Source organism: Phocoena sinus, chromosome 1 (genome assembly GCF_008692025.1).
Source record: "Phocoena sinus isolate mPhoSin1 chromosome 1, mPhoSin1.pri, whole genome shotgun sequence".
NCBI lineage: Eukaryota > Metazoa > Chordata > Mammalia > Artiodactyla > Phocoenidae > Phocoena > Phocoena sinus.
The window spans coordinates 8,357,835-8,384,607 of NC_045763.1; the positions used below are offsets into that span (position 1 = coordinate 8,357,835).

Below are 26,773 nucleotides of genomic sequence, written 5' to 3' on the forward strand. Positions count from 1 at the left end.
CCAGCCTCCGCAAGGGGAATGGGCAGCCGATTCTAGCCAGGCTGAGTCCGTTACCTGCCCACCCCCGCCCCTGCCCCAACCTACGACCACTGTGCTTTCTCCCAACTCTCCCAACTTCCCAACTAAAAATCTCTGGCTTTCACGGCTCCGGACCCAAAGGCTGTGTTAGACAGAGTGAAGAATGCGAAAGCCCTTGGCTGGGCAGGATGAGGGGCGGGAGAGGAAGGGGAGTGGGTGGGCGAGGACTCGAGACCTCTGAGCAAGCTGCTAGGGCTCGCGCTGCGGTGTGCGGGCTGGCAGCAGCCCCCTGGAGGCAGTGCTAAGACGGCAGTGCAGTGAGCCCTGCAGAGGCCTGAGTTCCCCAAACAGGAGCCCCCAGGCTGCTGAAGCCGAGGGCACAGGAGTGGGGACTGGGGGAAAGGAGCTTGGAACCAGACAATCCAGGAGGATCCTCGGGGAAATCAGGGTCAGGGGAAGCTGTCCCTTGAGGCCCAAGGGCCGAAGGAACCATTCTAGTTAGAGTGGTATTTGGAGAGACTCTAGCCAGGGGCCGGCTGTCCGCACGAGAAGGAAAATCAACCACATGTCCAAATGCCCCCCACCCAGACCTAGAGATTCACGGGGAGAAAGGGTTTGAGATTAAGGAGGGCCCCGGGCCTCTGCTGAGAACCTTCTAAGAATGCCCACACATCCTCTGCTCAGAGACCCGCACTCAGGGGGATGGGCTGGGGGCCGGGGGAGCTGAGAAGAAACAGCAGCAACAGGAACAGAGTTGAGCCATTTCAATTATTCATATGCCAGATGGATTCTTTTCCTGCCTTTTTTTTCCTATAAAAATAAGCAGGGAGGGAGAAGGTCTTATGACCATCTCCAAAATGGGAGAAGGAAGGGGAAAGGGAAGAAAAAAATAGAAATCAGGTCCCCCATTCGTACCCACCCCCTGCCCTGGAGACCCCCGATCTCCTGACAGGAGGGCAGGAGGGACGGAATGCCCTCTGTTGGGCAGGGACCAGAGGTGTCATTTAGTTTCTCTATGAGCAGAGAGCAAGAAGCAAGGAAAATTGTCGAAGAAAGGGAGGGTGAGAGAGAGACAGAAGCACGGAGCATGGGGTGGAGGGGGGAGGCAGGCAGAAGAGGGTTCCGACCTTCTGTGAAGGATATAAAAAATCCAGCTGCCTCAGGGGACACCCAACTATCTAGCATATTGCTGTTAAAATGTCTGCAAAATTTAATACACTTGGCATGCCATCTAATCAGTCCTTGGAAACTCGGGCACTCTCTCCCTCCTATGATCAAAGCGCCTCAGAACTTCTGCTTATGGGATTCCCACCCCCACCCGTCCCCCCCAGTTTAGATAAAGTTGACACCCCCCCCCTTATAAAAACAGCTGCTGTGGCTTTTAGGACACATTTCATCCTGAAGTTCACCCAAGGTCTAGAATCTAGAAGGAAGCAGAAGAGCAGGGAGAGCCGGGGGTCGGGTGCTATTAGCTCCAGGACTTTGGTACCCAGGCTTCTTCTCCTTCTTAGCAGGACAGACGAAGGGCACGCATGCACTGACAAGGTCCGTGGTCCCGAGATGGGCAGGCAAAGGCTGCTCCTTCCAGGGAAGCTGGCAAGAGCCTGACAGCTCTTATTTAAATAGCTGCCCAGCACACAGAGAGCTGTGTCCTCACCAGAACGCAGACATATGCCAGTGTACCCATGGACACACGCCCAGCCATTTGCTCCATCAAGCCACCCATTGTTGGGAAACTTCTGTGAACCCCACAAGATTCCGAGGCTACTCCAAGTCCCCAACAGCCAGCTAGGAAGTTTCCAGGTTAGCCCAATGATGGCTGCCTGACCTTCTACCCCAAACACAGCAATTAGAACCCTGCATGACCTGGATACTTCGGCAGGTCACCCCTGACGCTTAAGTTTGACAGAGACCTTGTAGACCTTGTAGAATTCCTGAGTGGGACTGGAAGGATTGATCCCCCCAAATCTGCACCCTCCACCCAAGGAGAGTTGTTGCCAAATCCTCTTTGTCCTTTTTTTTGATTTCCTCACCTCTGACTGACCTAAAGTCTCAGGCGGCCTTAAACAGGCCTAGAGGACCCTAAGAGGCTCAGGGAAGCCCAGAAAGGCTGTATCATGCTAAGGTACAGTGCGCTTCCTCAACAGGCCAAGACCGGGGAGGACCTGAGCACTGCATCTGCAGGGAAAAGCCACAGAGGCCAGGGAAACAGAACACAGGTGGCCCCTATGTAACTTCCCTGCCCCCTCACCACGCAGGTGGGAACAGAGGCAAACAGGTGAAGGGGATTCAAGGGGGTGCGGGCAGGGCCAGCTTGCTGGGTGGGCAATCCGCGCAGTCACACAGGGCCCCATGCTCAGAAGGGCACATGCTTGGTTCAATGTCCTACAGCTGCCATCGTAAAATTCTTAATTTTAGAAAGAGGGGCCCTGCATTTTTATTTTGCACTGGGTCCCGCAAATTATGCAGCTGGTTCCGGGTGTGGGTTTTGGAAGATCAGAGGACCTGGGTTTGAATCCCAAGGCTCTATCCCCTATAAGCCAAGTGACATCAGAAAAGCCACTAATTATCTCTGGTTGCAGGGAGCCTCGTCTATAAAGTGGGGGTGATCACGCTGCTCTCAGGGTGGCCGGGAGGACAAGGAGGGTAAAGCGGGGAGAGAGCTTGGGGAACACGATTACACGCTGCTATTCAAATACACAGCGTGCTGACCGGCAGGGGAAAGCACGGCCTGTTGGCGTTGGTGGTTGCTTCCCACACCCCAGGGATGACCTACTCCACTGTGGCAAGAGGTCTCCTTCCAGAGCAGCACAGCAGGGGAGCCTCTGGCGGGCCCAGCCTGGCTGTCCCCGTTCACAGGTGAAGAAACTGGGACAGAGTCAGCAGCTGACCTGCCTGTTGTCACAGAGCTGCCTCCAGGCAGGGCGATGCTGAGGACATACTGTTCCTGCTGTCCAGGCTCAGCCTTGGCCGCAGGACACTTGAGATGGGGACAGTGAGAAGGAGGGGTAGGAGGCAGGATTTGGAAAAGGGGACGAAGGAAAGGCCTCTTTACACTCCGTCACACACACATGCGCATACACACATACACACGGCAAAATTAAAGCTGAGAACTTGGCTAAAAAGATAACTCCTACCCCTGCTCCATCGAAACTTATTTTAGGGCAGGAGGTAATTGCCAAGGACCCAAATAAAAAGCCAACCGCAGGCTGTAAGTGGCTCCAAGTCTTTAATTAGACCCCAAGAAAAAATAGTGGCGAAAAGAAAATGAAAGTAGGCGAAAGCTCCCCGAGGAAGGAATATGCATGTGGTCTCCTCCATCCCCTCAAGTCCAGTGGCTTCAGATGAAGGCCCGTCATTGCCTGTGACGGGCATCAGAGTGCTAGGCAGGCACTGCCCACTGTGGGGGCTGGCACAGAGCCAAGAGGGCACTGTACACCCCGAGCAAGGGCCAGCCCAGGTCCTGGGTCCTTCTCCCAGGGCCTCCCTATGCTCCAGCCCATGGAGGCTGGCCTGGGGTCAGAGCGCCATGGGCCAAGGGGAAGGTGAGCTGTTTCTACCAGCCCTGCAGTCAAGGGAGCAAGGAAAGGAGAAAGCTTTGGGTCTGGAGTGGACTTTGACCCACTCAAAGATCTGCCCATCAAGCCACAAGGCCCAGCTCCTTGGCCACGGACCAACCCTCCCACTCAGCGGCACTTTACCCACGCCCTGGAGCTCTCTTCAGGCTGCGACCCCCTCCCCAGCCCCTCTCCTGGGCCCGTGTGGAGTTGGGTGCCTCTGAGATCCTGTGGGCGGAGCAGGCTTCTCCCCGCAGGGACCCTCCTAACCAGAGGTGCGCTCTCAGAAATCCTCTGGGTGACAAGGGGCACGTGACCGAAACCCCCGGCCGCTGTGCCATTCCACCAAGGCAAGGAAAGCAAGGAGGCACCAGCCACTCCATGACCACCCCCCCAAGTCCCCGTCCGGCCTCTGGCCTTTGAAGAACACAGGTGACCTTCGACTAAGGGTGGGGCTGGGAAGAAAAGGATTACACTGTGCTTGGGAAGGTCGCGGCCTGCACAGGGTGTGTGTCCATGCTCTTGCCTCTCATACAGACAGAACCCAGTGGGCCAATCAAATCCCACAGGTGGGAGGAACTTGCTAAGTGCCAAGACCAGCATGTACCAGATGTGGCCGAAGCAGTGGCCTCCACTAATGTTATAACAAAGGCCAGGTCCCAGGGTCAGAAGGGAGGCATTCCACCCAGAGTCTGCGAAGGAGCCCAGGAGAACACGTCCCAGCCCACGTGAAGGAGGGAGCAGATGCTGGCGTCCCGATCCTTGCCTTCTCATGGTGGCAGGATGGTGAAGTGGGCACACAACCAAAGCCCAGTGCACTACAAGTGGGCACAATCAAGTGGGGGAGAGGGAGACCCTGCCTCACCACAGCTGGCATCAGAGGCAGCAGGGGTAACCACGCTGAAGACCCCTGTCCTGCTCCCCACAGCTGCCCGGAACCAGTGTCACGCCCACATGTGGCTCCCCTTTAGAACGGGCACCCGCTGAGAGTGGGGTACACTGTGCTCCCCTTTCACAGGCTATCCTCTGTTCCTGCCCCTTCTAAGCCGAGCACAGGAGGACAGGCTCCAGAATCCCCATTGCGTGGACTGGCCTTCCAGTCAGAGTGGCAGGCCGTGCCCTGCTGTATTATACACTGTATTCTTTAGCCATTTCTTCTCCCCTTTCTCAAACAGAACTTTAACACAACAGATTAGGAGTGGGTCTAACAGCAATAGGGGGGCAGCTATCCCTCATTCAGCATCTAAGGGTCCCAGGCCCTGTCACAGGCACTCTAGAGATGACATTCCTGCAAAGAAGGTACTACCGTGCCCATTTTACAGGGGAGGATGCTGAGGCTAAGCGTGGTGAAGTGAGGCCACACATCTACAGAACGGTGGGCCTGACTGCAACTCAGGCCGGCCTGGTTCCAAAGTCTGTCTCTCTCCGTCACACATTTCTCCCAACTAGTTCTCCTGTCTGACCACTAGATCTAGGCAGGGGCAGGCCTGGCTGACCTCTTTTCCCCTGTTGCGCTGTACTGGGTTCTCTGGGCGCTGGTTTAATGTACACCAAGTGTAATGTAGGTGACAAGCACGACCCCATTCCCAGCCACCTGCCATGCCCTGCTGTGATGTCCGAGGCCTGCACGGCCACAGCAAGCTGGAAGGTCTTCCCAGGAGGAGAAGCAGGAGTGAACCCGACCTTCCGAGGCAGTCCCAGTTATCGTGTCAGTCAGGAAGGGCCTCCCTGCCCGCTCCCCTCCTGCTTGCTTTGCTCTGCGGGGGGTGGTCAGACTTCCAACCATTGGGATAAGTGGAATTCCTCTTGGATGAGGAGCCCTGTAGCTTCTGCTCACCAACTTCCTTCCCAGCTTGGGAATGTGTTGAGAGCAGCAGTCCAGGCCCCCGGCAGAGGCTGCAGGAGTCCTGATAATTAATTAGCTCTTCATCCTCCCCAGGTGCTCACCAGACACAACCAGATGGTCCCAGCGACGCGCCCTCTACCGCCATCCTCCCCTTGGAACCACACGGCATCTTCCCCTCAGGCTCCCCTCCATCTTTCCCTTCTATGCTGCAAAAGCCCGAGAGAGCCCCTTCTCCCCTTCTGCCAGGCCTGGGCCCAGAAAGCCCCAGATGGGCAGGGAGGACGTGAGAACCCCGGTTCAGGCTCGCAGGACTGAGAGTTCTAGGTGGGGCCGAAGTTCAGACAGGTTCCAGTTTCTCCTCCTGCCTTCAGTCAGTTCAGTTAGGGAGCTGAGGTGGGATCGGTGCGGGTGGGACCCAGGGCTGAGTCTGCCCCTATTTCTTGGAAATGTTAAGAGATGGCTCTACATCCAAGAGACCCCAACTTAAAACCCCAAACAAACAAGGCCTGGCCGGTACCCCCTCCCCGCAGGAGGGCACCACATAGAAGCTGCTCCAACCAGAAGCAGAAGCCCACTGGGGCCTCTACAGCACCACGGACACACCACTGGCTTTCTGTTGGCACCTCTAGGTCCTAGGAGGGGTGGTGGCCTGCAAGGTGCATGGCTGTGCCCTCTAGACGGCCAGCCTGTGCAGGCACACTGGGCCCAGGCAGGGGTGTAGAGTAACAGAGCAGTGGGGTCCCAAGGGCAAGGAGTTGGAATCAAGCAAGGCTGGAGCCGCAGCTGGGAAGCCCTGAAAGGTCCGAGGCCCAGGAGGCGGGAGGGCCCTCTGCAACAGGTCCTGCTTCGGGGAAGACTGCACAATGACTGGAGCCCAGCATCGCTCGGCAGCCTGTGCCCCGGTGCCAGCAGCTGTGTGACGTGGGCTCTAGCTGGTGACCCTGCTTCACTTTTCTGGGCGTCGGTTTTCCCACGTAAAAAATGAGCCTGAGCTGGACGACCCTCGGGGTGGCCGGGAGCTGGTGCGTGTGGTGTGATGGGCAGAAGGCCTGCTTGCAGTTACGCTCAGGACACGTTCACTGAGATCATGACTGTTGTTGTTATTTTCATAAGCATCACTCTTTTTGATTCGAAATATTCTATAAGCTTCCTTTCAGACAGCGCTACAAAGTAATGGGGAAGATCTGAGCTTACAGCCCAGAAAGCCACATTCCCTGAATTTTTTATGCCCAGAATCGAAACTAGTGAGGACAGGGTAATGATGATTTGATCAGAAGCTGTGAGGGGTTTGGCCAGGTTTCGTGAGCCCGAGTGACCCAGGACTGGCCCGCCCAGGATCCAAGAGGCACTGACCTCAGAGCTGTCAGGAGAACGCAGACAGGTGACTGGCTCTTCCGGGCCCATCTTCACGGGGATGATCTTTGGGGTGACGCATCTTTATCTGGGGCAGCAAGGGTTAATGCAGGGCTGGGAGAGGCCAGGCAGCACGGAGCACTCCCTGTTTATTAATAAGCTATTTATCACCAGCTTTGCTTTTAATGCCATTTGGGCTTAATGTCGTTAATGAAATATAAATACCCATGCTAACGATGTCGGTCAGAGGCAGCATGGGCAGCAGACGGCTTGCGAAACAGGGCCAAACCGCGGGGCACGCTGGGGAAGAGGCTGAGAGCTCGGGAAGCGGAAGAGGTTCCCCCTGGCTCGGCACCCCTAGCCCCCTTCTGCTCTCACCACAAGACTCCCCAGCTGGCTGTGCCGGGAAAGGCTGGGAGGAGGGCAGCCCGGGGCTGGGGGAGAAGAGACCTCCCTACACAGGATGCTGTTAACTCCCAGAGAACACAGCAGGAGCCAGAGCTCACACCTCAGGGGCAGTGCCCACCTGGGCATCAGGCCCCTTGGCTGCAGGAGGCTGGACTACCACCAGCTGGCAGCAGGCCCCTCTCGCTGCCCTGACTTCTCTGACCCGTGGGAATGGAGCCCGGGTGAGAGAGGTCATGAGAGGGAGCAGTAAGGATGCCATCACATTTTCCAATAAAGACCCCTCCCCACCCCTGGAATGACATCCCAGGCAGCCTAGTTCCAGTGGATGGCACACCCTCCCTAAGAAGCTGGCAAGGGGGCTGCTTGGCAGCCTTGAAGGTAGCTCAGAGACGTGGGCAGACGGGTATTTCTGGTCAGTGCCCCGAGGCCTCACAACATGGAGGTGGCCCTGCAGAGCAGGCTGTTGTCCCTGACCTCGTGCCTGACCTGGCCTGGCCCCCTCCCACACAGGGAGCCATCCCTCCGTCCTCTCCCTGGGCTCAGAGCAGATGCCTTTAGCGGATGACCACCTAACCCAGATGACCCCAGGAACTTCAGGCCTCGACCTCAGGGGACTGATCCCAGACGACAGCCTCACCGGGCGGAAGTGGCCCTGGGACTTGCTCCCCAGCCCAGAGACCACAGTGCCTTTGGAGGGAACTTGGACTCCACTCAGCCAAGGGCCACCTGGGCCCAAACAGATGGCTGACCTTCACTCCATCCTCCTCTCCCAGTACCGTGGTGAGGGGGTCGTTGTGCCACAGCCCCACCCTGCTTGCCAAGCCCCCAAGCAGCCCCCCAAGGGCTCTGCCTCTTCCAGAGGGAGCTCCAGGCTGTTCCAGGGAGGGAGTCCCACAGCCTTTGGCCCTAGGTGCTCAGAGTTGCCTGAGAAAATGCAGGACCGCTGGCAAACTCTGAATTTCAGATAAACGGCGAACACTTTTTTCAGTGTAAGTATGTCCAAAACATGGAACATGGAACATACTTTTACACTGAAAATGATTTGCTGTTTGTCTGAAACTCAGATTTCCCCGGGCATCCTGTATTTTTATTTGCTAAATCTGGCAATGCTCTCCCACTCCTCAGCAGGTGGCACCTGGCCGGTGGGGTCGGTTTCTGGTGGGCAAGCAGGACTGGAAGCGAGGGGGCAGAGACCGCCCCCCACCCCCGTCTCGAGACAGCAGTCTCCTTTCAAGGGGCCCTGTTCAGAACTGTCCCCCACCCACCCTCTCCCCTCACTGGTCACTACTGCACTGCCCAACACCATGGCTCACCTGTGGGGGTCCCCTCTCCCCGCACCCCCCAAAGTCACCTCCATGTCCCCAAGGAGTACCGGACTCGTTTGCTGGGGCTTGGTGGAGCTCAGCTCAGCGGCTAATCCCCTGGGTGGCTCCTGTCAGATTATTAATTAGCTAAAGCAGATCGGTCCTTGGAACAACACACGCTTGTACTTCAGATAAAGCAGGCCAGGGAAGCCGGGCCGGGGGCGGCTTAAAGCGACAAGACCCCGTTTCTGAACTGCTCCCCGAGGTGGGGCTGTGGCGGCCGGCAGGGCTGGGGCAGGGCGATTGCTGACAGCCCCTCTGCGCTCCTCACGTCCGCTCAGGAGAGCACCTCGGAGGGGGCTCGGGGGTTCGTGCAGACGCACCTGGACAGGGGCGCAGGCGGCCCATGAGAGCAGCAGCCAGCCGCAGTGGGTCTTGCTTTTTAATAAAGAGCTTGTGCCTGAGCAGATCGTGTCACTCAGAATTCTTCAAAAAGCTTCTTATTCCACTCAGGGCAAAAGCCTGAGTTCTCACGATGGCTCCAAGGCCTGCAGGATCCGGGGGCCACTCCGCCAGACCCCCTTGACCTCACACGACATCTCCCCAACTCCAGCCACACCAGCCTCCCTGCTGTCCTCCAACGTGCCAGGGGTGCTCTCGCCTCTGGGAGCTCACACTTGCTGTTCCCCAACAGGAACCCTCTTCTCCCAGATATTAATTAGGGTGGCTCGCTCCCTCACTTCCTTCTGTCCTTACCCAAATGTCACCATCCCAGGGACGCCCTCCCCAGACGCCACACCTAAGCTGACGAGCCATCCACCGCCACACACACTCCCTATTCTATTCTATTCCCCAAACGTGCTTCAATTTTCTCCCCGACACACGTCCCATCCAACATCTACTTTATTTCTTTAACTCATTTATCATTTGCCTACCTCCACGAAAATGCTAATGCCACAAGGACAGGAATTCTTGCCTTGTTGGTTCACTGCTGCAGTTCCAACCCGGTTTGTAGTGTCATCAAGCATCAGAAATGCTTGACAGACGAAAACGAAAAATGAATGCCTGGAGGTTAGAGGTCAGGATCTGGACCACCACCTCTTCTGGCTCTGAGTCCCATGTGGCTGAGCCCTGGCCGACCTCAGTGGGCTCCCCAGACACCCACCTTTCCCCCACAATGCTATTCGAGCCCACCCTTCCCTGGCTCTGCAGCACACCAAGTGTTACTTGTATCCTGGTCCTAGCATCCCCTAGATGCATTTCCACGTTCTGGGCCTCCCAGGGATGTCCTAGGGGACCCATCTCCTCGCCACCCCAACCCTGCCCTTCCAGCTGGGACTGCTACTCTCTCTGCCCGGGAAGCAGCACGCGGTGGGACGACGGTGACAAGGGGGAACACCAGGGCTCCCAGCTGCTGCCCGGCCCCAGCTCTGCTGCTGGCAAACTCCTGGGCTTGGATTGTTTTGACTTGAGTCGGTGAAGCTGAAATATTTGAGTCACAACGGCCCTAAACTTCATTACCAGCTCTCAACACAGATTACTAAGGGAAAAAAGTTACTTTTAATTGCTTTTCCCGATTAGCATTTCTGGAGAAGAAACTAGTGATTAATTACACCTTCCCTCCCCTCAACCGCCCAGGGCCGCAGGGGTCCCAAGCGCAGGCTACCAGAAGGCGGCTCAGGGTCAGAAAAGACTCCTACTCCTGAAGCACCAAGAAACCAGACTAAACTGGGTGGTGAGCGGAAGGTGGGGACCATCCCCAAGGCTGATTTAACAGAGAACCAGCAGCTGACGGTGTGGGGAGGCCCAGGGGGGCGGCCTCATGCCTCAGTGTGGTATCCTCTGGGCTGAAGGACTTTCTCCCGGACCAGGACTATACCTGGGTGGATTCTAGAATCAGAGAGGCCAGGGAAACTGGGAGAAGACAGAACGGGGGAACCTGAAGATCTGCAAGAGAAGACGACGCGTTCCCAGCCACTGGGACTCCCCTCGTGTGCAAAACCTGCCGTCGCTTCTCCAACGCCAGCGTGTTCTTCCTGTGGAGGCTCCAAGGTCACAGGACGGAGGCAGGGCAGAGTGCTTCTCCCCTCGTCCACGAGATGTTAACCCTCCCAAAGCCATGGGCCGCTGTCCCCTTTGGAGCGAGCGCATCACCCTGGGTAACTCCAGGCGGGCAGGCGCTGCCAGCCTTGCCCAACCCCTCACCCCTTGGGTCTGTGCCTGGTGGAACCCAGAGGCTTCCAACGCTGCTAGGAAGGCGGGAGGCACAAGGGAGACCTGGGGAAGGAGGCCCAAGGCAGGGATGTCGGCAACACCAGGCAGAATCCTCACACAGATTAGAAGCCAGAAGGATCAGTAACTCTTCCCACACCATCTCCCCATCACGTCTCTGCCCAGTACAAAGTGGCTACGACCTTGGAGTCCACTGATCCAGGGTGTCATCTGGCGGGGGGGTGGAGGACAGGGGCCCCCGCTCCCCTCAGCCAGCACCTCCCTCTCCAGATCCCACCCCTCCACGCCTCCACCCCAGCTGCAGGCTCTGGAGCGGCCAGCCCCACACCAGATCAAAGCCCTGGAGGACGGAGTTAGAACTGTCCAGTCCAGTTAGGAGTGAAGGCCATGGATCTAGTGCAGGCCATGGAGGCAGAAAGCAGAAGAGCCTCCCATGCATGCACGGACACACACGCCTGCCCACCCAGACGCACCCTCCCCCAGGGCTCAGCCCAGTGTTCTGATGCCGGCAGACACACCCAGGAAGACTGGTTGACACCCCCTTAGAGCCAGAGGCACCAGCTGCGCGTCTGGGACATCCCCATCACCCCCCGCACGACGTCATCGCCAGCCTGCCCTTCTGCTCCCTCCTGTCACTCCCCCTGGAGGTCAGGCCTCCAGAGCTTTCCTGGAGGGCTGAGCTGACCCATATCGCTGCCAATATGTTGCCAGCATGGGCAAGTCCTCACTGGGGCCTCCACAGCCGGCCGGGACAGCTTCACACTCACTCCAGCCAGGCTCTGGTTGCTGTCTGGGCTACACAGCACCCACCCAGGGGGGTCGGGGATGGCTTGGCTGTTACAGCATCGCTGCTGGGACTGCCTGCCTTGTCCTGGCCCAAGCAGATGATACCAGGACCCAGGAGAGTGGAGCCTCAGCTCAGGAACCCTGGAAAAAGGGACAGTGGCCTAGGTCAAGTCAAGTCTGACGAGGTACCTACGGCAATTCACACTGTGAACTGTGGAAAGACTTGCCATGTGGAAAGACGGCCAGGATCCCTGCCCGTGAGCTGGGGCTGGAGACTATGCTGGCCGTCTGGAAGTGAGGGGGTCTTAGACAAACCCATTTTTCAGCTCTTAAAGCTGATCAACTGAGGTTCTGTGCATCCAGGCACAGAGATCATATTGAAAGCCACAGTGAGAGGAACTACACGAGCTTCTAGGCCCAACCTCAGACCCAGCACAGAACCCGTGGAGCAAAGGCACAAAACAGGCTTCAGTGCAGCATCTTAGGGCCAAAAGGACAGTGAGCTGGAAAGTCCCTGCTGAAATCGGTGCTAGATGCAAGCAGGCCTTGGGCCTTCCCTCCACATGGTGCTGACCCAGGGGCGCCTAATGCACTCCAGCAAGCTTTCTTAGCAACCAGCACAGCGCCCAGGGTGGTGCTTCTCCCCCTGGCACTGTCAGGTGAGAGAGAGGAGACGCAGGGCCAGGCATCAGGGGCCTGGAATGCAAGAGTCACCCTGGGGTCTTGTCTCTTCTTCCCCCATTCAATCCATCAGCAAGACCGCTTTACTCTCCCTTTAAACACACATGGACCCTGCCCCCTTCTGCCCATTTCCCCCTCCTGTCTCAGCCACTTTTACTGATGTCAAATGGAGGAACGAAACAACAACCACAAAAACCTGTCTGTGGGACATTCCCAGGGCGAAGAGAAAGGTTCCACTTGGTTCCTAAAATCACCAAAAGCCCCATCCCAGAATTTAACCCAGTGGCTGAATTCAGACTCTCACTCAGGCGGCTGCCTCCTCATTTCTGCCCGTGCCGCCGCCAATCCGTTCTCACCACGGCAGCCCCAGCCATCTTTTTAAAACAAAATCAGATCACTTCACCTCCCTGCTTGAAACCCTCCAGCCTGTCACCCAAAGAATAAAGTCCCAACTTCCCCTGGCACATCATGTCCTACATACCCCAGCCCCACCCCGTCCACCTCCCAGCACTGGGGCCTCTCTCTGTCCCCTGAGCTCCCTGAGCTCTCGGCCTCAGCTCCTCCAGACTAGTTCTCTCCTGCTGAAATATTCCACCGCTCTTCGGATGGCTATCCACTTCCTATCCTTCCATCTCAGCTAACTGTCGCCTCCTCAAAGGAGCCTCCTCTGACTGCCCAGTCACTTCCCACCACCTCATCCATTTCCATTCCGCACTAATGATTTCCTTGTTGTTTTCTGTGGGTTGGTTTGTTGTCTGCTTACCCAACCAGAACTCCATGAGAGCCGGTCGTCTTATCACTCTGTCCCTAGTGACCGGAAGACACCAGGCCCTCCATAACTGCTGAATAAACATAACCAGATCTTCTGTGGCATAGCCAGAAGTGGGGAGAATCTGAGTCAGACAGGATCAGGCCTGCAGACCAGGCCTGAGCACAGACTTGCCCCAAGCCCACACTCTGGTGTGGTGAGGCAGGCCACCTCTGAGACCACGGGTCACCCCTGCCACACAGGATCCTAGCCTGTGACCAAAGGGCCGGGTGAGTGAGAAGGGGCTCGGCCATGACATTCCCACTTGGAGCCCTCTGAGTTCCCAAGCTTCATTATCAAGCCCAAGACGGCCGGTGCCAGGATGCAGGAGTCCCAGAGGACTCGTGGAGCCCATACCCCATGCCGGGTGCAAATCCCAGCTGGCATGGCCCCTGGGAGTCAACCGTGAGTGGAAAGTTCAGAAAGGGAAAAACTAATGGGCATGTTTTGCCGAGGGAATGTAGAAAACAAAAAGCCTGCCGCTGAGGACAGAACCGGCAAACACTGCCCCCTGGAAAGGGGCTCCACAGGCACTCTGGCAACCTGCTCGCGCACGGGGTACAGGGAGCTGGGGAGACCATCCAGAGGCTCAAAGACGCGTGGGCTTGCCATCCCAAGACCCGTGATCATCAATGAAGTAGGGTGGAGCAAGAAGAGCCCAGGAAGGAGCAGAGAAGTACAGGTGCCGGTGCTGACCCGGCCAGAGGGCTGCACAGCCAACAGCCTCCATGGCCCCGTTGCCATCAGGGGACAACAGCCGTGCATCTCAAATGTGGATGGACCAATTCCTGGAGGGCGATCGCATTCTGGACACCAGGAAGAAGAGTCTCAGACACGTGGTTGCTCCACCACAACAACCAAACGCCACATTTACATCTGATTTGCAAATCTCTAGGCCTTACCCAGGGCTTCTGCTAGTTCCCGAGGCGGCATGGCCCAAAACGACCAGGCCTGCAGCTCTGGGGACCACTCAAACCCCAGTGGGCACCAAGGCACACATCTCTGCAAGTGCTTCCTCCCTGCAAGTTCAAAGTCCAGAGTTGCAGCACTTGGCCACTGGAGGGAGGGGCAGGACACGTCTGCCCTTGGCGCCCATGGAGGGAGAGCACAGGAGGGAGAGCACAGGTGGGTGAGCCGGGAGCTGCGGACTCCAGCCTGGTACACGCAAGAGAAGCAGCCCCCAGCCCTGCCCTCCCAGCCACGCTCTCGGCCCTCAGCCTCAGCCCCCACCCTAAGACGCTGTCAACTTTACCAACGCCCAACCCCTCTGGGCTGGTTCCCTCTGGATCTTAAGAGAATACTGACTAATGATCAATACATGGTAAGTTACCTGCTGTGTGTCAACCCTCCACCCCAAGAACTGCCAAGTTTGACACCTGCAGGTAAATATCTGACAGTACAAGCCCTATAGACTACCCACCCCAGGCGTAAGTACTTGCCTTAAGCAAGGGCTACTTCTGAGCCGGGGTCAAAAGATACCTGTGGCCTCTTCTCTAAGGAGGGTCCTGCCTGGGCTGGTGGGCCACCAGGAGAGCCCCAACAAGTCATGCATGAGCTCACAGCAGAGCAGGAGTTGCTGGACACACAGACAGGCTGGACTTACCGTTCCCAGAGGTGATGTTCAGAAATGACCTGACACGTAGCTCCAGGAGCAGTGTCTGCCAGAGCACAGGCCTCACCCAGAGAACCTGCACGCTGCTGGCACCGTTCAATGTCATACAATGGTAATGCTGGGAGGATTCTTCAGGGTCAGTTATTCCAACCTCTTTATTTTACAGGTGGGGAAACGGAGGTCCAGAGGGGAAAAAGCAGTGAATCGACAGCAGAGCCAGGGCCAAAATGCAGATATCCTGTTCCTAGGCCCCGGCTCTTTTCTCAAACTTGCAAATTCTCACTTTCACTTGGGGTGGCTAAGCTACCACCGCTGGGAAAGGCCTACGCAGTCCCTCCCCTAAGAAGGAAGCCCTGACCTGGTCAATCACAGCTCCCACCCACGTTTCCCAGTGGCATCTTGGGAGTGGGGAGCAGCTACCTTTGCATCCCAAGAAGCCAGGGTCCGAAGTCCATTCCAACACACGCCACAAGAGTTGCAGGACCCCCTTCTACAGGACGGGTCGATGCCGTAACAGCAGGAAAGGCAGGTGGGCTGGAGAGGGTCTTTGCCTTCACTCAGCGAGGTCTGTTTACCTACCAAAAGGAGAAAGGAAAACAGATTATTAGGCTACAACTGAGACCCACAAAGCTACTCAGAGAGAAGGACAATGAAGGGTAAGGTTCGGACACCTTGCCCGGCAACAGGCCAGCGAGGTAAGAGATTCTTGGACCTTGCCTACCAATCTGCGGATGGCATTGCCGTGGTACGTGCCACGCCTGACCCTACAACAAATGCACCCTTTGCACAATTATTAGCCAACTGCTATGCAGTCGTCGCACCTAATAAAAGAATCAAACAGGTAGAAACAAAAATAGGCCAATCAGGTGCCACCCCAGGTAACAACAGAGTGATCACACCCTAGATTTGGCACCTGAGGTGAAAGGTCAGCCTGACAATGAATCAAGCTGACACTGGAAACCAGATCAGACCCACACAACCAAACTAACCCTTGGCCTCCCCAACCTCCTGCTCCCTCCAGACTTTCCCTCCACCAGCTCCCAGCTGCTCCCATGACCCCCTGATGGCCTTATGGGAAGTCTCTAAAAATGGAATCAACAGGTGTCCCTGCAGCTACCAGGATGGTGATTTTGGCTACTTCTCTTTCCTTCCCCCTCCCCACTCTGGTGCTGTGCCCTTACATCTCATAAAAAAGAAAAGAGGGTGAGATTCCATTGTGATAGGTGTTGAGCCAAAAAAATGTGGCCAAAGAAAGTTGGTGCCCTGCTACCGGCAACCTTTGTGTCAATTTAAGCAAATATTGTGGTGTTTCCATGGTGATTCCTGTTTTGAATATCCACTACACTCACTTTTTAAAGGGCTTTTCCTGTTTGCGTTTCAACTTCAAACCTGTAAATATTTTCAGCCTTTTTAGAAAAATTAGCCCACGTGCGTGCAAACACAGACACACCGCCACCAAACTCGGCACACAACCTCCCAGGTCTGGAGTCCCAGCCTCACGGATGTGAGAGTGGGTTGCAGGAACCCCGAGGGCGCTGTCCGTCTGCTCTCACACCCACCCTGCGTACAAGGCTGGCATGAGGGAAGGTGGCGGCTGAAAAGTCCTTTCCTGCAGTACCCACAGCGCCTGGCCTGTGTATTCCCAAAGCCTGTGAGTGGGCTCGGCCCTGATTCCACAGTGTGGCACGGTGTGGGCAGCTGCCTGGCAGGTTCTCCCACTTGGCCCAGCCCCTGGATCCCCTGGGGCCTCCCTGGAGTGCATGAACCCCTCCTCTCTTGCCTCCAAGGTTGGGCCATGAGTGGAAGGGGGAGCTGGTGCTTCGAAGGCCAGAGCTTCCAGCATCAGCTCCACCCTACCTCCGCTCTGGGCAGTGCCACCGAGACCAGCTCCCTGGGAGAAGCATCGGGGAGGGCCTGCGACAGTGGTCCCGGGCTTGGAGCAGCCCAGGTCCCACCCCACCCCTTAGCACCACACAGGGTTAACAGCGGGTTTCCTGGTTTCCATGGATTCCCGCCAGGCCCCTAATGTGAGTTTCGTGTGATTTGGGGGAAGTGGATTTCCTTTGTTTTCCAGTTTGGGAATATTTTTTTCTTTAAAAAAGAGGAAAAAACACTTTAATGGGAACTTCAGGGCCACTGGGAGACTCATTCCTCTGGGCTCTGACCCTCCCCTGACTGTTGGTCCAGAATCCCTAAAGCCCGGGGCAGCCCACCCACCGACCAAACATCTCTGAGCTGGAGGAAGGGGTGATCACCTACAGATCCTCACCCCCAGAACACACTTCTGCCGGGGGCAGGGCGCTCCACTCCCACATCCCACAGAATGACCGCTACCCTACCTGACGGCCAGCTGCTTATACCGCCGGCTGACACTCCTCCCCTTCCAGGCACACACGTTTCCCCAGAGAAAAGGCAAAGAGCTAGAAAGACCAGAGTCTGACCACACATAAATGGTGAACATGACTGGTTCAGAAGGGGGTTCCAGTTACAGGGGAAGAGGGTCTTCCAGACCCTGGCGGGGCCCTTGTCCGGCCTCCGCCAGCTGACGAGGGGCCTGCCCAAGGCAGAGGGACCTTCTCAGCTTTGGCATCAAGGACAACTGAATAAAGGGTGCGGCCAGGCCTCCTTTTCCTCCATCCTCCTCACTCCTGCCACCCTCCAGCCCTGCCAGGGTGCGGCCTTGCTCCAGGACTGTCCCCAACCAAGCAGCCTGACCCAGTTACCAAACCAGGGCGCAGGCAACAGGGCCTGTCGTGGACAGGGCCCTCCCCCAGCACAGGCCCCAGGGCCATGGCAGCAGCAAGAATCCTGGTCAGCAGGTACACAGCCCAAAGGACGGAGCTCTCTGGCCAGCAGCTCCAGGGTGAAGGGGTGAGAAGCCAGGTGCAGGCACGGAAGTAACACTGGGCCAAGAATCAGAAGATAGGGGTCTGAGTCCCAGTTCTGCCGCTTAAGTCACTGTAGGCCCTGGGACAAGCCATGTACTCTCCCCAGGGCCCATCTCCTCGCCCGTCCAGTGGAGATAACACCTTCTTCCCTCCTACCTAGCAGACATGGGGGATCAACAAGAGACATGAAAGGCGTTAAGAGTGCTCCAGAAACACTCTCGACTAGCAGCACCCTCTTCTTCCAAGTCTCTTCAAGGTAACCTTCCAGAATCTACCCCAGGCAGGCCCATATGCCCCTCTACTCCTCATGCAGCCTTCCCTGTGGCATTTAAATCCATACTGGACTAAAGTCATTTGTTCACAAGTCTGTCTCCACCATTGATTTTTAACTCCTCAAGGGCAGAGACCAGGTCTTAATTATCGTTGCATCCCCGGCATTTAGCACAACAGCTGGCCCACGGTGTGCAGTGTAAGTGATCGTGAAACTGAACGAGTTCCTGATTTCATGTCAGAATCAGATGGGCCTGGCTCAGCTTCATCCCTCTCCTCTGACAGAAAACTTCATCACCTATTTTCACGCTCCCTTCTGTTTAGTTTCCCTAAGCCCCAACCTGTGTCCTGGGCTCTCCCGACTCCTCCATCAACGCCATGAATTAATAACTTTCAGGTTCAAGGAGACCGCTTGGTTACTTGACCCTTCTCCAGCTGATTCCAGTAAGAATTGACTGAGCACCTACTATGTGCCAGAGAACATGCTGGGAGTGGAGGGCACACCCTCTGCCAATAGGCCTATGTGAGAAGCAATGATATTCTTTTTCCGGACGCCTTCTGTTCGCCAAGCAGCGTGCTGAGCGCTGTATGATCTCATTGAATCTTTACAACATGAAGTAGGAAGCATTACGATCCCTGTGGCTAGATTAGGGAGGGCAGGCACAGAGATAAGAAGGGACTTGCCAAAGGTCACACAGCTCACAAGTGCTGGACCCAGGCCTGGACTCGGGCTGACAGACTCCAAGGCCCACCTCACTTGAAAGTTCCTCTTCGTCCCCACCCATGACCTCAGCACCCACCCACACCTCATGCTGTTTCCCCTCCTGAATCTCAGTTCTCCTGACCTCCAAACAGGTCTCCATCAAATCCTCCAGAGCCACCCGAAAGCACTCGGAGGGAAGGCAAAGGCCAGGCTTAGGCGCTTGCTTCCGGCTGGGCGGCAGGTTGGAGGGAGGTGAGGCCTACGGTGACGCACCTGGTGAGCAGGAGGAACCCCTGGATCCACCTGGTAAACAGGGTCCCAGCTGTGGGCGTGACCTCCTGGCGAAAGAAGGGGCTGAGCCACCCAACGCTGTCACCTGATGGGCTAAGGACAAGGCGGCCAGTCGGGAGAGGGCCACTCTAAGTCAGGAGGCCCTGTGGGCACGGGACAACTTCTATTTCTTCTCTCCAGACAAAGGGTAAGCTAAGGGGCTTTACCTGGGGGTGGGGGGCGGTACACAGAGATGTCGGCTACCTCCCCCAAAGTGGTACCTCCTACTGCAATGAACACCTGCCTCAAAGATGCAGGACTGAGAAGCAGGGCCACAAAATCCCCTGCTTTTCACTGGATGAATGTGCAATGGGGGGAGGGAGGGGCGGGGTGGCACCCATCATCTCCCCAAAGGTGAGAAGACCCGGCGGGGGGAGGTGGCAGGAAAAGATCTACATCCGAGAGGATAAAGGGGTAGAAGATCAGGCTGGGTGGGGAGAGGACAGAGCCCCAATGAGCAGATTTCATAAACCACCTGGAGTGAAAACAAAAGCGCAGACGTGCACATTGCCCAACTTCAGGGCTGTATGGAAAAGGGAAAAAAAAAAACAACAATAAAATAATCCACATCTTAATACAAAAATCCTACATGATGTGTTGTGGCACGAAAGTGTTTTTCACTGCATTTTTCATCTGTGATCTCACACAGCCTACGATGGGTACGCCCAACGCAGCAGATATTTGATGGTACACAAACAGGGCAAACACATACACAACGGAAGCGAGGGCAGCAAATATTCAAATTGGTCCAAGCTGGCATCTCATGGCTTCAAGTGGCCTCTGGAGATGGCTACGGTGGCTCCGAGAATGGGCCCCTTTAGATTCCTGAGGGAGGAATCAATGGGGCAAGAACACAGCTCAAACGGAAAGAAACATGTAGAGCTGTGAATTCTCAGAACTCCGCCAGCGGAACTCCGGGCCAGCTGGTTATGTGGCTTTCTGCACTTACACTGCTGTCCTCCTGCCGACAGGGGCCAGAGAGGGAACCCACACACCAGAGGCCCCTCCTGTGTCTCACTCACCCCACAGTTACTGTCTGTCTCCTTTCTGCCCCACCCCTCACCCTTTTTAATTGTTGGATGAGTTTACAGAGCTGTGTGCCAAAAACAATCAACTCTAGGGAACAGAGTTATACAAAAAAGGGCGTGTCACCAGAGGGAGACGGATATCCACGGAAACCACCACCTTTTCACAGTAGCCTAGGTAAAGCCAGGGGGAGGGGGGCAGTGTGGGTGTGGGGTCATAAGCTCCACCCAGAACAGGGCCCCCCCAAATGCTAGGGTCACTGAGGAGCTGAGGGAGCCACGTCTAGTACAGAGGGTCAGGAAGTAGGGTCAGCCAGAGACCACCACCAGGGCAGGGCTGTTGGAACTCAAGCGTGCACACACACTCAACGTGCACACACATGCCACCCCACCAGATCACTGGGACAGCAGTGGTTTAGTGGTTTAGTGTACAAGCTTGGGAGCCAGGCTGCCAGGTATGAGCTGCCATTTACAAGCTGTGTGACCCTGGGCAGACGACTTTAACTTCTCTGTGCCTCAGTCTCCCCATCAATAAAATGGAGATAATAATAGTACCTCCTACATACGGTTATGAGGATAAAATAATGTATTATTTGTAGCATGCTGAGAAAAGTAACTGGTACATAGTACGTGCCATAAGTACTTAAAAAATAAAATCAATCAAAAGGGCTAAATGAAGGGAATGGGGGAAAGGTTTCCAGCCTCTGCCCCTGTAGAGGAGGAAAATAATAATAGTTCACATTTATTAAGTACTGTGTACCAAGGACCTTAATACATTAATGCATGTAATCATCGCAAGAATCCAATGAGATAGTTTATTATCCCAATTGGACAGTTGAGGAACTAAGACCCACCCAAGGTCACACACCGGGAAGTGATTTGAACCCAGGCCTGTCCGACACCTGAGCAACATGCTGCTTGGCAAGGAGAGGGAGAGGGAAGCGGGTGGGGAGGAAGCAAGGGAGGGATGATGAGCTTCCAGGAGGTTCTTTTTCCAGACTGGACTTAGAGGCACAGCAGTGCAACCCAGATGCGTTTTTCCCAAGCTTACAAAGGAAAACGAAAATCTTCCAAGCCAGTGACTGCCGATGGAAGGAACATGAAGTAGGGGAAAGCTGAGATGGCCAACAGGCTCAGGTATCCACATTCCTCAGGAGGTCCTGTCCCAGTCCTGACCCCAGGAGACAAAAGATGCTCTCCAGAATCAGGAGGCCCTGGAGGGGAAGCAGCAGAGTTTGGGGCCCACCTCCCATCACTGAAGGCCCAAAGCCTAGGAAAGGTCCTATTTCTGGGTCAGAAACCTGTCAACAACCCAAGTGTCTGCCTTCTAAGAACTTAGGCAGATTCCTGGAGGGGACAGGACACAGGCAAGGAGAGCCTAGGCCTCCCCCGTTGCAAGGCCGGGCCCACGGAGGCCCAGGAGGCCTGGGAGGCTGAGAGCTGCTGTCAGAGGCTGCCCACCCTGAGCTGTCTGGATCTCACCCTGCTCGGAGACAGAGGCCACACAGGCTTGGTGGCTCAGCCCTTTCTGCCATCGACCACCCAAATTCATTCAGATATTTCCTCTCTCCCTTGCTTTTTTTAAAAAATTTAATGTTCTCTATAATTCATCCGTCCCAGAAGATAATCGATAGAGCCCGTAATGAAAATCTGAGCCATATTTTATGATCCGCTGCAAGCAGTAAGGGCCACATCAGCAGGTCCGGTTTCGGCTCTCCCTATCTGTCTTGCCCACTGCCCCGGGGATTACTTATCCAGCCGGCCCTGCCCACAGCCCCTCAGCCAGAGCTCTGCCCTTGGCCACCCAGGAGGGTGCGAACCGCCCAGCTGGAAGAGGCTTGGGCCACCACCCCGGCGGCAACCCGGCACCCTGACGCTCACTCTATGAACCCCACAGGATGGTCACCCGCCATTCCAGGGTCTTTCTGGAGCTGCCCCCCACCTGGGACCCTGGCACTCCCACCCTCGAATCTCACAACCCTCTTCAGTCAGGGCCCTTCCAGAAGCCTGAAGACCCTCACCAGGACCTGGAGGTCTGTGCCGGCCTCAGGGAGCCAGGCCAGCTCCGACCACGGCATTCGCTCCCCACCAAGAAAGGCCACCCGCTCCTGGGGGGTTCCCAGGGGGTGTCCTAGGAACACCTGGGACCCTCGAGTCAGTGGCGGCGGATCATGATTACTCCTTATTACTACCTCGAGCACGTCCCTCCTCTCCCTGGTCTCTGCCCTGTGAGGTGAAGGGTGTGGATGAGCCAGCCTGAGGGGACGCACGGGGGGCTGAGGGGGGCAGCCCCCTCCTGCTCTGACAGGGCCCACTGGGGGGAAACAGAGCCCCGCCCCTTGCCCTGGCGCCACCACTGGGAGCCAATCAGCAGGTGAGGCCCTGCTCCTCCCAGAATGCCTTTCTGCCTGCAACCAATCAGAGAGCGGCACATCACCAGTGCCGGAAGGGGCGACCCCAGAGGGCCCAATCAGAGCCCAGAGGATGCTCCAACATCCCAGGAACAAAGACTGAAACCAATAAGAAGTGTGACTCAGCCATAGCGTGGACCACTATGCAGCCATTAACAGACATGTACAGAAAGCAGGAAGCTGGGGAGACAGAACTCATGTGACGCTATCATTTAGAATGCTGTCCAGTAGAACTTTCGACGCTATCCAGTACGGTAGCCACTGGCCGTGTGTGGCTATGGAGCGCTCGAAATGTGGCAGGTGTGACTGTGGAGCTGAATTTTTAATTTTCTTTAATTTTAGTTTAAATGGCCACATGTGCCTAGAGGCTACTGTATTGGACAGCACAGGTTTAGAGAGAGAATTTCATCGATGTAAAAAAAAATTCTTAATAAAAAATTTAAAAGCCTATTATCCAAGGCAGTAGAACAATCATTATTAACTACAATAACAGAAATAGTTAATGCTCAAGTATGCTGTGTGTCATGCTCAGTGCTCAATATTTCATACGGATCATCACACTGAATCCTCACCACCCTCCAAGATACATACGATCGTTATCCCCACTTTATAGATGAGGAAACTGAGGTTGAGCAATGTTAAGTAACTTACCCAGAGTCACAGCGCTGGGGGACAAAGCTGGGGCTCAAACCCAGGTCACTCTGTTCACCTAACCTGTACTTTTAACTACACTACATGTTTAAAAATTATTTTCTTCACAGTTTTTTGTATTTTCCAATCAGCCATGAGCATGACTTACAATCAGGAAAAACATGTGTTTTTTTTAAAGACCTTAAAAAGAGGCAAATCCTTTTTCCCCAGGAGGGAAGTTTATGAAGGGATTACTGGGGCCCCTGGCCAGCTGGGCCTCCAGCTTTCGATCAGAGAAAGGAGAAGGCAGTGTGGTCGCAGGTCCCCTCTGTCCCTGACCCTCCTATTGCCCAGATGCCTGGTACTCAGGAGGCCTCGGGCCCACAGACAATGCTGGACCTAGGATCCTCCAGCAGCCAGGCTGCCAGTGGGATCCAGTTTCCTTCCAGCCCCACCCTGGAGTCAGTTCCTGACAGGTTTCTCAGCAGTTTTGCAATCATGACCCAGGTCTGCATCTTAAAGAAGGCAGCAGGCCATGGGGCTGTCTGCAAAAGGCAACACACACCATTCTTACCGTGGACCACCCTTTCCCACTACCTTCTAGAACAGCCAGGAGCTCGGCCAGCAACCAAGCCTGGGACATGCTGTCTGCCCTCTGTGGGCATGGAGAGGCTTGTTTTTCCCAAGGGGGGACAGTCATTGCCCCCATTCACCCACTCTTAGGACTGCATCTTGGTTCAGAACAAGGGGGATGAAGAAATTCCCCTTGGGACTTCCCTGATGGTGCAGTGGTTTAGAATCCGCCTGTCAATGCAGGGGACATGGGTTCGAGCCCTGGTCCAGGAAGATCCCACATGCTGCGGAGCAACTAAGCCTGTGAGCCACAACTACTGAGCCTCCGCTCTGGAGCCCACGAGCCACAACTACTGAGCCCACGCGCCACAACTACTGAGCCCACGCACCACAACTACTGAAGCCTGCGCACCTAGAGCCCGGGCTCCGCAACAAGAGAAGCCACCGCAATGAGAAGCCCGCATACCGCAGCGAAGAGTAGCCCCCGCTCACCGCAACCAGAGAAAGCGCGTGTGCAGCAACGAACACCCAATGCAACAAAAAGTAAATAAATAAATTTATTTAAAAAAAAAAAAAAAAAGAAATTCCCCTTGAAAAGTCCACGATGAAAGAAAAAGGCCCAGCAAGTACTGAGCCCAGCTAGAAATGGAATCAGGGAGGATTCTGAGTTGTTTTTGCTTTTTTTCCATAGCACTAACCTGGAGGGTGGGGGACAGGGAGTCATTACCCCACTTGATCTGGTTTCCATTTCAGCTTTTTATTTTCCCTGAGATGCACAGATTGTTCTGGTTTCGGGGTAGGCAGGATAAATGTCCTTACTTAGAAGGTTTTTATTATTATTATTATTATTATGGATTTTTGGTTCCATGCTGTCTGCAGTTTTCTGTCATTTCCAATCTACCTTAGGTTCCCCCTGGATTTATATATTTATTTTTGGGGGTTGGTTTCAGGTGCTTCTAGTTTATCAAACAATCAGCCCTGTGAGGTATACACTGGGTGTTTCCAGAAATTACATCACAAAAAATCATGCAGATAAAGTGTAAGGGGAAAAAAAACCATAGCTGGTGCTTAATTTTATATTTTAATTAGCGACTTATTGTAAACGTAGACTTTTAAAATGGAGGCGCCTAAGCAAAACCAGTAAACACGTTTTTCTAATGAATTAATTTCACCTCTTCCCCCACCCCTCCTCCTCCTTCTCATCCTCGTGGCAAATGTCATCTTCCAGATTTTCTTTGCCCTCCGTTTTTTCTACTCCACTTCTTAGTCCTTGCCCAACACATACTAGAAAAAGGATACCCTGAAACAACACCAGGAACCCTGGCACCCGGGACTCTTACAGGAGCCCCGGCTTGGATGAGCACGGAAGAAGCCTTGATAGTGAGGCTCCTAGCTGAGGACCCAGCGCGAAGTCTGCCGCCGTGCCCCTTGCTCTGGCCCCAGCCCTGCTTCACTGCTGCCAGACCCCGCTCTGCTGGGTCCCAGAGATCCCTCCGCTCCTGTCAGTGCCCTAAGCTCAGGAAGGGAGACGGAAGAAAGCCCAGTGCAGTGCTGAGTGCCAAGGCAACAGGAAGAGGGTGGAGTCGCCGGCCACCTGGAGCCTGAGCAGGAATGAGGTGAAGAGACCTGGAGAGAGAGGGAAGCTCCCGGTGTTGTGAAACCCAAGAGACCTCTGGTTGCCTGGAGCAAGGAGGAGAGGTGGCACGGGAGGGAAAAGGAAGAGGGAACACAGAGCCAGAGAAAAAGAAGCCGAAACTAGAAATGTGTGTCCAGGTCACATGGCAGCTCAGAGCAAGGACACATCCACCAGTCCCAAGCACCCCCTGAAGGGTGCTCTACCCCTCACAGAAAGTTCCCAGCTTGGGGGATAGGGGGCAGTGAAGGAGGCTGATTTGCCTCTTTCGGTCTAGTTTCTGGGAGAGAAGGCTGAGGATGGGGACAGAGTTCCCTGCTCCATCCCAGGAAGGGGTAGACAAGCCTCAGATGTCCTAGAGAAGGGAAGACCCCGGGAAGCTGCTTCTGCCCATCGTCACAAGTGGATACCACGGGCAGCCTCAGTGTCGCTGTTCACTGGGGCACATGTGAGCCCTCCTGTCACCCCAGAGGCCAGGCCAGCTTAATGAGGACAGGTGTCCACCCAGAGCACCGGACAGGAGCACGCCTCCTTCTTAGCACTCCCAAAACAGCGCAGAGACACCGTGGAGAAACAGGTTTGCTTTGCAGACTCTCTTCTGGGGCAAGTCAGGGTGTTCAGTACCGTGGGCAAAACCCCACCCTGGCTATTTTTATTTCGAGCAGGAAGAGCTCTAACGCTGGGCTCAGGAAGGGCTGTCATTTACCTGCTCCTGCCTCCTGACCACACTGGCAGGGGAGGGGGGCACTCAAGAAGGCTCTAGAACACCTGGTGGCAGAATCCTGACTCCTACTCCCTAAGATTCCCAAAGAAAGGAGGGAGGAGAGGAAGGAAGAACCTCCTTCCTCCAGGGAGGAAGGGGCTGGACCTCCATGTCATCATGCCCTGGTGGGAACCCAGACCCAACCTCACGACAGATCCTGTTCGGTCCAGCTTCAATCGGAAAGGAAGGCTCCCATCAAACAGGGGCCGGGCAGGGATGTGGGCACTGAGATTAGGAATTTGGAAAACCATCTGAGGAACCTGGCCCTGGGAAGACAGCAACAGGATTTAATACCTTATCCCGACTGTCTGGTAAACACCCTGAAGCATCCCCACACTCCGTTAGGCAGCCTCAGATTCTCAGGTGTGCCGGCGACGGGCAGGTAGAGACAGACGTGGGCAGAGACAGGAAGGGGGGCAGTGTAGGCCTGAGGGGTGGAGGGAGGGAGGAGCTGGCCTGGGAGGATAGGATGGGTGGCAGCCAAGCCAGACAGTCAATGAAACAGCTGACAGGTGCAAGGCAGGGGGGCAGGGAGAAGAGAAAGGTGAGCTGGGGGTTCACAGTACTTGGGGATGCCACCGTCACACCCCAGGGGGCTCAGCGGGATGAGAGGCAGAGTCAGAGGCTTGTGGGCCAAAGACCTAAGAGTTCTGGCAGCCTTTTCTCCCACCTAAAGGAGAAACCCAGGCCACAGGCTCCTCCAAACCAAACAGGACAAAGCAGCAAGTGGGGGCCTAGCTTCCAGGGTTCACTGGCCACCCATGAGAGCAATCCGCTGGTATCCTTTAGGGTCACCCTCTCCCCAGCACACGCACACATATACCCCATGCCGAAAAGAATGTCACATCAATCAGAATGGAGCTTCCTTCTACTCCAGGCTGGAGCTGACACGTGACAACAGGCGTTGAGAAGAAGCAGGGAGGGTGGGAAGCAGCCCTGAGC

At 55.5% G+C, this 26,773-nt stretch overlaps 1 protein-coding gene across 2 annotated transcripts in view; it reads right to left on the bottom strand.

The window, feature by feature from the left end:
- The window catches only part of CASZ1 (castor zinc finger 1), a 147,819-nt gene that overhangs the window by 99,625 nt on the left and 21,421 nt on the right, over positions 1 to 26,773 (bottom strand). For both annotated transcript variants that reach the window (XM_032605175.1, XM_032605184.1), the window contains exon 2: positions 15,026 to 15,180. The gene's annotated coding sequence lies outside the window, so the exon portion shown is untranslated. The remainder of the gene's footprint in view (positions 1 to 15,025; positions 15,181 to 26,773) is intronic.